The sequence below is a fragment of the Sminthopsis crassicaudata genome, chromosome 1, assembly GCF_048593235.1.
Source record: "Sminthopsis crassicaudata isolate SCR6 chromosome 1, ASM4859323v1, whole genome shotgun sequence".
In the NCBI taxonomy this organism is placed as follows: Eukaryota; Metazoa; Chordata; class Mammalia; order Dasyuromorphia; family Dasyuridae; genus Sminthopsis; species Sminthopsis crassicaudata.
Genome location: NC_133617.1, coordinates 515,201,674 through 515,215,824, shown reverse-complemented (window position 1 = coordinate 515,215,824; position 14,151 = coordinate 515,201,674). Strand labels below are relative to the sequence as shown.

General features: G+C 32.0%; 1 protein-coding gene across 1 annotated transcript in view; it reads right to left on the bottom strand.

Annotated features, from left to right (window-relative positions):
* The window catches only part of AOPEP (aminopeptidase O (putative)), a 504,306-nt gene that overhangs the window by 445,756 nt on the left and 44,399 nt on the right, over window positions 1-14,151 (bottom strand).

Below are 14,151 nucleotides of genomic sequence, written 5' to 3'. Positions count from 1 at the left end.
ACAGCCCTGTATCTCAGCCACATTGCTAAAATGCTAATGGAATGTATGTAGTAGGGTGTGTGGGCACCAGCCTGCAATTCTTTAATGCTTATAACTTCATTATTTCCAGACCAAATAATTCCTTCCAACACATAAAGGAAAAAATCTTCTCATGATGGCTCATCTCACATACCCCAAGGAGACTCATTCACACATGAAACTCCTTAGGGAGTTTATACCAGTTCTGTGTATGGTGAGAAAATAAAAAGGGGCTGAGAGAGAGGGAGAAAAAGGGGTATGGAAAAGAGATGAAAAAGAGAGCTCAGGGGCAGGCCCATGGCTTGCTGCCATCAAAATGGCTCTATAGCATTAAAAGCCATTTTAAATTAGGAAGAGCTTGTCAGAACAACAATTACATCAGATACTCGTGAAATATTTATATTATTTATGAAGTAAGGGTGGGAGGAGGCTGACTAGTCCTAGTGAGGTGTCAGCTAACACGAACAACCTGTTATTCTACTTCAGTGGAGAGCTCTGGAGAAAGGAAAACAGAACATTGAAAACATTTTTCCCTTAGTTGATTTTTTTAAGGGAGAGGGAAGAGAGCATTTTACCATTGATTTTGTTCTGTTTCAGTTTATGAAGAAAAATATGAAGCTTTTTACCTCTTTCCTCAAAATCAGTTATTTTCAAAGAAATTATTTTTAATATTCTTTAAAAAAATTTTTTTTCAGAAGGAGCCTCCTTAGGACATTAACATGTATTTGAATACTGTTAGAGAATCAGTGGTTTGATGTGGCTCTCATCCTGTTAGGATATATTTGAACTTGTTCTTTAAATCGGTCTTGTTAGTTATTTAAAAAAAAAAAAAAAAAAGTTTCCCAGAGATATAACTAATAAAACAAAGCATCTTCCTTCAATTTCCTTTGCTCCTCTTCTTATGAAGAAGTTCCTCTTTTCTCTCTTGTAGACCTATTTAAGTCATATGCATACTAATGTATGCATATGCCTACTAATATAAACTGTCCATCAGTATTGTTTTATGACTAGCATTTCATAAAACATGTCTGATTATAGAAAATGGCTTGATGACATCTTTTTACCACTTCTTCTACACAGTTCACTTCTAGTGATAACCATGAGCTTCTCACTACCCACTTGGTGACAAGCAATTATGGTATATTCTATGGAGAGCCAGAAATCATAAGAAGAATGCTGGTGTTAAAAGAGAAGGCTTTTGTTTCAGGGAAAAGCTCAGGATCCTTAAAAAACAAACAAACAAAACTAAATGCGCCAAAGACGCTTCTTTCTTAATCTTGTTAAATTCTGAGCACAGATCACTGCTTGGTTGCAGGGCCTGTCCAAAAGAGAAGTAGTGAAGAAGGAGCTCCATAAAACAGGCTGTTCATAGTAACAGTAAATCATAATCAGGAAAATTGTTATCCTTCACCTATTTGCTTTTTGTCATAGCAAAGTTATGATTTTTGTAGATTTCCTATCCTGAGTTTATATATTGAATCTACTTTCTCATTTTTAAATCTTTTTTTTAGAATTCTCTAAGTAAAATACTATAATATCTACAAGTAGAGATAATTTGGCCTCCTCTTTATCTGAACTTACTAATCAAATTTCCTTCTTTGGCGACTACAGCTAGAATTCTGATGATGTCTAATGATGGTGGAGATAATGGGCACTCTTCTTCACACTGATCTTATTAGTACAACTTCCAGTGTTTTGCCATCACAAATAATACTAGTTCTTGGTTTTAGATATTGATTATTTTAAGGAACGCTCCTTATTACCCTTTTTAATTTTTTTTTTTTTTTAACAAATGAAAGGTCCATTTTTCCAATAGCTTTTTTCTGCATCTGAATTTTGTAGGGTTACTATAATGATTAATTATACCAATAATATTCCTAGTTTCAAAGGATCATTGCATTCCTAGCATAAAATCAACAAGCTCATAATGAATAATTTGTATATATTGCTATATATCTATATAATGTATTATATATGACTGTTATATATGCTTCTTAATTTTTTTACATTTATAATTCATTAGTTATTTTGAACTTTAGTTCTCTTTTGATGTTTTCACTCTCTGTTGTTTGACAATCAGGATTATGTTCATAAAAGAAATTTGATAGGCTATATTTTTATCTCTTTCTAATCAGCACAGGTATAAACTGCTTTTTTAAATATTCAGAAACAACTTATAAATCCATTAAACTCATGGGCTTTTTTTCTTTGTTAATTCATTTGTGAATTTCTCAATTTCTCTTTCTAAGACTGGATGGGTTTAGAGCTCTGTTTCTTAAGATGTTAATTTGGATAGTTTAGATTTAATAAACATTTATTACTTTCTTTTGGATTCTTAGGTTGATTGATATAGAAATGTGTATAGTGGTTTTTAATGATTACTTTTATTTCCTCCCTGCTTGTTGTTAGTTCATCAATCATTTTTTTATTTAGGTAATTTAATTTTCCTCTCTGTTACTTTTTTCTTTTTAAATTAAATTTTATTGTATTTAATTAACAATTTAAGTTTTCCCCTTTTTCACATACACATACACACACACACACACACACACACACATATAAGTATATGTATATAAGTAAATGTATATAAGATCTTTTTCCTCTTTCTTTGATTTCTGGAGTGTGAACCTAGTAATGTGGTATCACTGGACAAAAAGTCCATATACAGTTTAATAACATTTTGCGTATAGCTCCAAAATAATTTTCAGAATAGCTGGAACAATTCACAACTCCAACAACAACCTATCAATGTTCCTGTTTTTTTGTACAGATCTACATAGTTTTAATTCCCATATTCATCAACTTTGCCAATTTAAGATATATAATCTCATAGTTGCCTGAATTTATATTTTTTCTAAGAATTAGTGATTTGGAGCATTTTATTTATATGACTATAGCTGGCTTGGATTTTTTCTTAGGATCTACATGTTTGTATTTATCATTTATCAGTTCTAGAATGGTTCATATTCTTACCAATTTGAATTAGTTGCTATGAAATGAGACCTTTATAAAAGAAAAATGTTACAAGGATTTCCCTCTCTATCAAGTTAAGTGTTTTCTTCATCATTAGAACACCACTGAGCTGTGAAAAACCTTTTAAATTTATTAAAATTGTCCATTTTTCCTCTAATCCTCTCTATTCCTTTTTTGTTCATGAAATCTTCCCCACTCAGGGATCTGAAGGTAATTTCTCCCTCATTCCTACAAATTTGTTTTTAAAATTATATATACTTTTTTCTATCAATAAAAATCTTCTTCACCCACAATCTGAGATTCCCCCTCTTGAACTGAGAACTAACAAAAAAATAAAATCCATTCAAACATATATGATCAATCAAAATAGATTTCCATATTGATCATGTTTTGAAAATAAAATGCTTTAATGGTATATGAATGTTATGGAGCATTATTGTTCTGTGAGAAATGACCAGCAGGATGAATACGGAGAGCTTGGAGAGACTTACATGAACTGATGCTGAGTAAAATGAGCAGAACCAGGAGATCATTATATACTTCAACAACAATACTGTATGAGGATGTATTCTGATGGAAGTGGATCAACAAAGAGAAGATCTAATTCAGTTCCAATTGATCAATGATGGACAGAAGCAGCTACACCCAGAGAAGGAACACTGGGAAATGAGTGTCAACTGTTTGTATTTTTGTTTTTGTTCCCACGTTACTTTTACCTTTTGAATCCAATTCTTCCTGTGCAACAAGAAATTCGGTTCTGCACACATATATTGTATCTAGGATATACTATAACACATTTAACATGTATGGGAATGCCTGCCATCTAGGGGAGGGGGTGGAGGGAAGGAGGGGAAAATTCAGAACAGAAGTGAGTGCAAGGGATAATGTTGTAAAAAAATTACCGATGCATATGTACTGTCAAAAAAAAAAGTTTTAATTATAAAATTAATTTAAAAATAAAGTATCAAAAAAAAAAAAAAGAAAAGGCTTTAAAATGATCACATTCTGTACTCTGAATATTTCACTTTTCTATAAGAAGAAGGATAGCATGTTTCATCATTAATCCTTTGTTATTGTGGCTGATCATTATGCTGAGTTCCTAATTTTTTTTCCACAGCTGTTTGACTTAACCATACTGTTATCACTATATAAACTGTTCTGATTCTGTTCATTTTACTCCTTCCAGTTTTCGTGGAGACTAACTTCTTTGCCATTTGTTGCAATAATAGTATACATTATATTAATATATCACAACTTGTTTATGCATTCCCTGATTTATGGATACCTCCTTGGATTTGCATTCTTTGCCTCTTCAAAAAAGCTAAAAATATTTTTATATAACTTTATAGTTTATTTTGTTTGGGACTAATCCCTACTTCAATCTATATTCCCTTTAATTTCTCCCCTTTTCTTGCTGTTTCCCCAATGAATAAAATGTATTTCTTCAAAGAAATTGTGTGTGTGTGTGTGTGTGTGTGTGTGTGTGTGTGTGTGTGTGTGTGTGTCCACTTCAGGTCTTCTGTCTAATTAAACTCCTTCTATGACTCCTGATGAGAACAAAGTCGAAATGAAACAAATGTATCATCTCCCTATCTAAATGTGAACAGTTTATCTTTGTTTAGTTTCTGTATTGTTCATTTATTCGTTATTATTCATTCATTCCTCTTTTTATGTTTCCCTTAATTTCTCTATCTGAACTTCAAAATTTCTACACAGCTCTGGTGTTTTCATCAAGGATGCTTAGAAGTCCTCAGTATTACTAATATACCTTGAGTATTATTATACTCAGTTTTACAGGGTAAATTACTCTTGGCTATAGGTCCATCTAAAATAAACTTCCAAGTTCTTTGTTCATTTACAGTGGTGGCTGATAAATCCTATCTGATCATGACTGTGGTTCCAGTATTTAACTGTTTTCCTTCTAGCTGCTTCCAATATTTTTTCTTTAACCTGTAAGTTTTGGAATTTGGCTATATTTCTGAGAGTTTTCATAGTGAGGTTTCTGTCACAAAGTGACAGGAGATTCTATATCTATTTTGCCCTCAAGTTCTAAGAGATCTGGATAGTTTTCTTTTAAAACTTCTTGAAATAAGAAATTTAGGCTCTTTTGTTGGTAATGCCATTCAGATAGTTCAGTCATCTAATTTTTTTTCTCTTTAATCTGTTTTCCTGGTAAGTTTTTTGTTTGTTTGTTTTCTGCAATGAGATACCTTACCTTTTCTTCTACTTTCTTAAGCTTTTTGACTTTCTTTTGTTATTTCCTATTGTCTCATAAAGTCATTGGTTTTTATTTGGTTTGTTTTAATTTTCAGAGAGTTTGTTGTTTGGGCAAAGTTTTATACCCCTTGTACCAAACTATTAGTTTGATTTCCAATTCTTCCATACCTCTCATTTCTTTTCTAATTTTTGCTCAAGCCCTCTCATTTAATGTAAAACAATCACAACAACAACATACATTTATTTAGTTTTCTTTCAAATTTTTGCTTCATCTCTTCAGGAATTCTAGTTAAGTTTGTGGCAAAAAAAAAAAAAAAGTGTTTTTCTAGGAGGGTTTTTTGTAGATTTTTTGAGTCACTCTCTTTTGGGTTTGTGTGTTGAACTTTCTGAAAGCATAATTCAGTGCCTTCTGTTTTTATTTTAAATAAATGTTCATTTTTTTTTAAATTCTCAAAAATTTTCCCCTTTGTACTCCCCCCTCCTATCGAGAAGGGAAGCAATGTGATAGCAATTAAACATGTAAAATCATACAAAACATAGTTCTGTATTAATAATTTGGAAAAAAAGTGAAAAAAATTATTTTTCCATCTACATTCAGACATCATCAGTTTTCTTTATGGAAGTGGATAGCATTTTTCATCACAAGTCCTTTGGAACTGTCTTGGAATATTGTTTTGAGCAAAAAGAAAAATGTTCAGATGTTTCCCAATTGATGGGCATCCTCTTAATTTCCAATTCTTTATTACTCAAAAAGAGATATTATAAATATTTTTGTATATATAGGTCCTTTTCATTTTTCTTTGATACCTTTTGGATATAGACCTAGTAGTGGTATTACTGGATCAAAGGGTATGCACAGGTTGGTACCATTTGGGGATAGTTCCAAACTGTTTTCCAGTTCACAACTCCACCAACAATGCATTGGTGTCTCAATTTTTTCAAATTTCTTCCTTTTTCATCATGTTCATAAATCTAATAAGTAACTCACAATTGGTTTAATTTATATTGTCTACAATTACTATAAATGGGATTTCTTTGCTATCTCTTGCTGGATTTTGATGGCAATGCATAAAAAATGCTCATGATTTATGTATGTTTATTTCCTAATTTGCAACTTTGCTAAAGTTGCTAATTGTTTCAATTATTTTTATTGAATTCTCTAAGATTTCTCTAAGTATCCTATAATATCTGCAAAGAGTGATATTGTGTTTTCATTTTGCCTATTCCAATTCATCTGATTTCTTTTTTTGTGTGTAATTGCTAAAGCTAGCAAAGCTAAAGCTAATTGAATAATAGTGGTGATAATATGGACATCTTACTTTACCCTTGAGATTACTGGGAAGGTTTGTAGCATACTGATAGTTGTAAATTAGATTCTTTTTATCATTTTAAGAAATATTCCATTTATTACTGTGCTTTTTAGTATTTTTAATATGAATAAGTATTGTATCTTGTCAATAGTTTGTTCTGCATTTACTGAAGTAATTATATGATTTTTGGTTATGTTATTGATATAATAAATTGTTCTGACAATTTTCTTAATACTGGACAAGCCCTACATTCTGGGTATAAACCTTACCTGGTCATAATGTTTGAATTTGTTAAATATTGTTATAGTTTTCATTTTGTTATTGCTATCCCTATTTTAGTTATCAAAACCATATTTGTGTCATAAAAGGAATTTTTTAGGACTACTCCTTTGTCTCTTTTCTTAGTTAGTTTATAAGGCAATGGAATTAATTGTCCTCTAAATATTTGGCAGAATTCACCTATAAATCCATTTGATACTGGGAATTTTTTCTTAGGAAATTCATTTATAGCTTATTTAATTTCTTAAGAAACTGTTATTTAAGCATTTGAAGTTCTCTTCTGTTGATCAGGGTAATTTATATTTTTCTCTAATTTGAAATCTCCTGAGACTGCTGCTGGCCCTGTTATAATCAATTACAAGGTCCATTGCTAATCCTATGGCTGCTGAATTTCAAGCTGGTGCAAACCCCAGTATCACAGACCTTTCTTGCAGATTTCCTAAGTTGTCTTGGGCTGGGAAAATGCCTCAACCCAACTTTTTGTTGGTTCTTCCACTTCAGAATTCAATTTGATATATTTAAAATAAGAGGAGAATGTTGAGAGAATTCATCCAAGTTGATGTTTCAACTTGACTTTCTTGGTTCTACCCTCTCAATTTTCCTCTATTAATGATTTCCTATTTATTCTGTATATATGTTTCATATATAATTGTTTCCATATTGTCTTCCCTATTAAACTTTAAGTTCTTTGAGGGACTCAATAGAACCAAGAAAAAAATGTACACAGCAACAACAAGATTATGTGATGATCAACTGTGACAGACTTGGCTCTTTTCAGCAATGACATGATTCAAGGATATTTCAATAGATCTGTGATAAAAAGTGCCATACACATCCAGAAAGAAAACTATGGAGACTGAATATGAATCAGAGTATAGTATTTTCACCTTTTTTGTTATTGTTGTTTATTTACTTGATTTTGTTTTCCCTTTTAATCAGATTTTTTTTTGCCCAGTATGATGAATATGAAAATATGTTTAGAATTGCACATGTTTAATCTGTATCAGATTGTTTGCTATTTTAGGGAGGGGGAGAAAAAATTGGAATACAAAGTTTTGTAAAAGTGAATGTTGAAAACGATCTTTGCATGTGTTTAGAAAAATAAAATATCATTTAAAAATTTTAAAGAAAAAAATAACAATAAAATTCATCTGGAAAAGGTCAAGAATATCAAGGGAATTAATGAAGAAAAAAATACAAAGGAAAATGGCCTACTCATATCAGATCTAAAATTCTATTATAAAGTGACAATCATCAAAACTACTTGGTATTGGCTAAGAAATAGAGTGGTTGATTTGTGCAATAGGTTGGGTACACAAGACACAATAGTAAATAACTATAGTAGTAATCTATTGATTGATAAACCCCAAAACTCTAGTTTCTAGGGTAAAAATTCACTATTTAATAAGGAAATACAAGGAAAACAGAAAACAGCATGGTAGAAACTGGACATAGACCAACAATTCATACTATGTACCAAGATAAGGTCAAAACAGGTACATGATTTAGACATAAAGGGTGGTATCATAAGCAAATTAGGAGAGCAAGGAATAGCTTATTATCAGATCTATAGAGAAGAGAAGAACTGATGACCAACCAAGAGATAGGGAGCATTATGAAATATAAAATGGATAATTTTAATTCATTAAATTAAAAAGGGTTTTCCCAAATAAAACCAATGCAACCAACATTAGAAGGAAAATAAAGTCTTTATACTGAGTGTTTCTGATAATGGCTTCATTTCTCAACTATATAGAGAATTGAGACAAATTTATAAGAATACAAATAATTCTCCAGTTGATAAATGGTCAAAGGAGGCAGTTTTCAGATGAAGAAATTAAAGCTATCCATGGTCATATGAAAAAATATTCTAAATCTTTATTGACTAGAGAATGCAAATTAAAACAACTCTAAATACCACATTTCACATCTATCAGCTTTCCTAATTGTTAGGATTACTAAGTGAGAACTCAGGTTGTCTGGACAATTACAAGGTGAGACCTTGTAATTGTAACCTGTGAGGAAAATGAAACATTAATGCACTGTTGGTAGAGTTGTTTTTACTAGCACAAAGTTCTTTTGATGAACTTCAAAATATCCTTCAAAATAGTTTGAGTTCTGGCACTGCATGCCTGCTCTATGTGGAGGTATTCCTTGCTATATTTGGGAGGAAATATTCTTAATCAGATCCAGATATAGGGGGAATATTCCTCATATTGTTTACTGATATCAGACTCAGGCAAAGAAGTTTCCTAATTGGAACTACAAAGTGGGTGAGGATCCAAATCTGTAACCAGAGATTCTAGAAGGTGTCAGGCCCATCTGAACAAAAGAAGAAGGCAAAAGAGGAGGAAGAAAACATTTATACAATGTTTATATTTATAAAATTTGTACTATGTGTCAGGCACTGTTACAATTATTATCTCATTTGATCCTCACAACAACCCTGTGAGATAGGTGTTATTATTATCCCCTTTTTCCAAATGAGTAAACTAAGTTAAACAAAGATTAAGTGACTTGCCTACAATCACACAACTAGTAAATGTCTAAGGCTGGGATTTGAACTCAGGTCTTCCAGACTCTAAGTCCATGCTTTATCTACTGTGCCACATTATGCAATTAATTTAAGTAGCACTCTTTAAAATACAGCTATGTTGATGATTTGTGTAGATTTATTTTATATTCTGAAACTGTGCTAAGAATTATTGTTTTACTTAATTTATAACTGATTCTCTAGGTCTCTCTAATTTCCCTTTCATTATCACAAAAAGAGCAACATTTTTTTTCTTCTTTGTCAATATTTCCTCAGTTTCCTTTTTTCTTCTTATTGCTATTGTCAGACTTTCAAGCATAGTATCAGTAGTGATAATGGGTATAGTTCAAAAAAGAAAAGTCCACTATCATCCTCTCTGTTATTCCTTGGTAGCTTTTAGAATTTTGTCCTTATCAGTGGTGTTTCACAATTTAATTATTGTGTGTTTAGGTTTGTTTTTAAAGATAGTTCCAAAGGTTTAGCGCCTATCACAAATAATTCTTGCTCTTTGTTTTAGATAAATACTGTTGATCATGTTAAGGAAAAGCCTTTTTGTTTCTATGCATTTAATGTTTTCAACCACTCAGTCCAATGTTTCAATTTAAATCACGGGTTCTTTCTTATAAGGGGTCTATGGGCTAATTGTACTTTATTGGTTGTTTTCTCCAATTTAGGGAAATTTGATACTTTCCAGAAATGTTGTGTCTAGATTCTTTTGTCTTTCCAAGTTCTCGGAGATTTTTTTTAATCTTAAGGTTGGCATTTTATGATCTATCTTCCAAGTCCATTATTTGGATTGCATGTTTTCTCATTCTTTAGAGAATTCAATTACTTTTTAAGATTTTATTTCCATTTGGCTTAAATTGTATATAATCCTGTTTTCCACTAATGTATATCTGATGTTGGCGATAGTACTTTTATGGGTTTTTAAAGTTTGTTTTTTTTTTTTTTTCCCTTTCTATGTTGGTCATTTTCTTCCCTTTTTCTATGATCTATTTTTTAAAAATATTTTAACTAAGCTTAAAATTAAAAAAAAAATAAATAAGGAATTTTTGTTATCACAATCTCCATAAAGAAAAGATTTAGGGGGACTAACCAAGACAGATGTCATAAAATGATAGGCAAATATTTTTGTAAAACAAAAATAAAATGGAATGACAATTACCTTTGAAGTCACTGAACTAGATAGAAACCTTAGAAATTTTAACCCAGAGTTTACTTAAAGGAGGCTATGGAGATTGCCAGCAATTTTATGCAAGGATGGTCTCCTGCTTAGATTTTAGGACTTCATATTAGCTTGGCAGTTATAATCTGAGTTCAACACACAACTGACATAATACTAAACGCATATCTTTAGCTTTCAGATTTCTGACTAATTAACATAGAGCATCAGAGAGTATGCCAATAATAGACATAGTACAACTACAATGACTGCCATTATGATTATGACTACTACTGTTGATGATAATAATAAGAAGAAAAAGAATATAACTCTTTAAAGTTTGCTTTGAATATGCTCTCTTTTTTAGGCCTAAACAAACAAACCTGACCATTTTACAGATGTAGAGATTGAATCTGAGGAAATAAGGCAATAGGTCAGTAAATTTCAAGCTCTCCAGATTTCTCCCACAAATAGAATAAATTTGTGCCTCAAGGTGAACAGACTGGAGAAAAATCAAGAAGAGACAGAACAAGGGTCCTTCTGGACAAAACAGAAGACTGGAAGAAAGACCCCAGACTGGGTATTTACTAGTGTAAAATGCAAACACCCCCAGGTTAACTTTACAGAAACACCCAGTAGGGGCCTCTGGGGCCAGCTGGGTATGTGGGACCTCAACAGAAACCACAGAAACTTTTACCTCCCATACGGTGGGTCTGAGTCAAAGAAGACAGGGAATCTCAGCTAATTAGGAACATCAGGCCCAGCTGTGCTGCAGAGACTGGGCCCTAGGTGAAAAGGAAACAGCACACCCTGGGCGGGGGAGGGGGGAAGCACGGGAACGTTGCTGGCTGCAGGCACTTGCAAAAGGGTGGGTTTGGGGTTCCTGATCAGAAGGGAGAGCTGAAGGGAAGGTAATCTTAGAGAAGAAGGTAAATGCCTTCCTAGGGAGACCAGCAAAGTAATTCCAAAGAAGATGGGATTTGAGCTGAATTGTGAAAATATCCAGGGGAAACTAAGAAGCAAAAATTTTAAAAAGAATATTCTATGCATAAAAGAATGTACATCCAATAAATAGACACAGACGTTAGAGTTGAGTATCACCTGCAAAAAAAAAAAAAATGATAAGTAGGCAATTTTGGCTAGATGAAAGTAAGTAAAATGTAAGTAGACTAGGAAGATAAGGTGAAGAAATAAGTGGTGATGAATATGAATACAACATTATTTGAATGAAAGCTTATTTAAAGAAGTGATTATTTCATTCTTCATATTTGTATTTCCAATGCCTGGCAACATGCTTGAAGAACACAAAAGACAATTCATATTTTACTGATTGATTGAATTGAAAGAAATGTAAAAAAAGGAAAAAAAACTTCCCAATGAAAAACTTGTTGATAGAATAATTTCATGTAATTCAGAAATTGTAGTAACCAAAGGATGAATGTTACAAATGACCAACAGGGAAACTGAGAGATTCAGAGGGAGCATAAGTAGAGTACTGCATACAATTAATAATGATTTATACACAAAAAAGTGATACATAAAATACCATCTATGAAATACATAATCACAAAAGGAGTAGTAAGAATGAAACAGCCAAAAGTACACACATCTTTTAAGTGTTGCATTGGTATCCATGAAATATCAAATGACCTAGGGGAAAGCTTCCATCATATTAACTAGATTATAAAAGACCTAAGGACATACATGATGAAAAAGTGTGGCTAGACAGGAATATGTACCAACAGAAGAGAACAGCCACAAGATCAGGAGCATTAAGAACTTAAGTAATTTTTTACGGTTTTTTAAAGCATTCCTTTATATATTTTTCTCTCAAAGAGTTTCATTTTAAGGATATGGTCTGTAGTGTTGGTATGGAATACAGTTAGAGCAATACAAGTATTCTCTTGTTAACCAGGAGTGCATTTCCAAGTTCCTATTCCTACACTCACAAATAAATCATTCTCTTTCTCATTCTCTCTTTACTCTCAAGAAAAAAGTGGAAACTCAAGACAATTCAAAACTGCAATTTAAAGTTGGCAGTTATCCTAGACAACTACCATTTCCTCAGTTAAAGTAAATGATAAGATGCAACCCTGATATTTTAACCAAGTGAGAACATACTTCAAATTGTTCAGTAGATGTGAACAAGACCTGAACATTCATTTTGAATGGACTAATCAATCAATGGCAGGCTTTAGCCTAAATATAAAAAAAATTGATCAATTTAGGTATCATTGAAAGCCACTGAATAAACTAGTGTGATTTTATAGAAGAAATCTGATTAGAGGCAGAATTACTTAAATCATGCCCTTTGTAGGTTTGTTATGAAAGGAGCAAGTTTAGTTTGGAAACTAAGATTAAAGTATCTGATGAAGAAAGTGAAAGAAGACCACTCATACAAAGGAATCACTTGTGGGGAAGGAGATGTCTCAGCTTCAGTCTTAGGATCCTCCTTTTCCCCTTGAGAAAGACCTCCTTAAGTTCAGAGGACTGGAGGATTTTGCCTTTTTTATTGGTCATCTTTACACCATTCTCAACAATATTTGCATCAGGAGCTCAGAATAGACTGGGTACAAAAAGAAAAAGTAGATTCAAGGCTTTACAAGCAGCAAAAAGGCAACATTTATTATACCTAACAGGAACATTTTAAGGACTTTAGAAAAGAACTTCCAAAAACTGAGTGACACTTTGATGACATCAGCTCTCTAAGCATGAATCTACTTTCCCCTGGACTTCCCATGAATTAGTGGGGAGTCTTTTGGGGTATGTTTAGCACCCACTATGTTTACTTGTAGTAAATAATGCCTTTCTTTTAACCTACCTTTGTAAACATCTTTCTGAAGGATAACATATCAATTGATAATCATGATATGAGGAGAGACATACCAATAGAGGTTAGGGAATGATATATAGCATCAGAAAAACATCCCATACACTCATCAGGAACACCCTACAACTGTGATGGAGAAGTGGTGATCATCCTGTGGGGAACTAGCCTGCTAGTCATAGTTGGAAAGATGATCCCACCTTACAAATAAAATACATTCTTTAAAAGCTCATAACATCTGTGAATTTTAAGTGTACCTCAAATGTATTTCTATGCGAAATAGTGACATAGAAATCAAAAATTAAAGAGAAATATATTTAATATATACTCAAAATATGGACTTCAAATTAATTCAACATTTATTGGTGCCTCTTCCCCTAATTATGCAAAAGGTTCTAATCTAATAAAAAAAAAATCAAGAAGGATCAGAAAGGGGAAAAAATATAGATATAACAAGGTATATAGGATACTGAGGGAAGGGAGTATTAATCAGGAATAGTTCCTCAAAACTGTCAGTTGCTGTCAAAAGGTAATGAAGAAGAGGAAATTAGATAGACTTTTTATTTTTATTACCTATGTAACCAATATATGACTAAACATTTATAAAATAATAGCAATCTATAAATGTATTTTAACAATTCTAAAATTTTTTAAAAATGAAAATGGAGAAAGTATCTAATCTTCATAAGGTTCCCCATGTCAAAGGCTACCAAATAAAGGGAGCCAAATTCCAAATTCATTACCATAAAAGATTTATTTTAATAAAAGAGATTTTCAAATAATTTTAACATGCTAAATGCTAGTAATATATAAAGTCCAAGGAGCTATTATT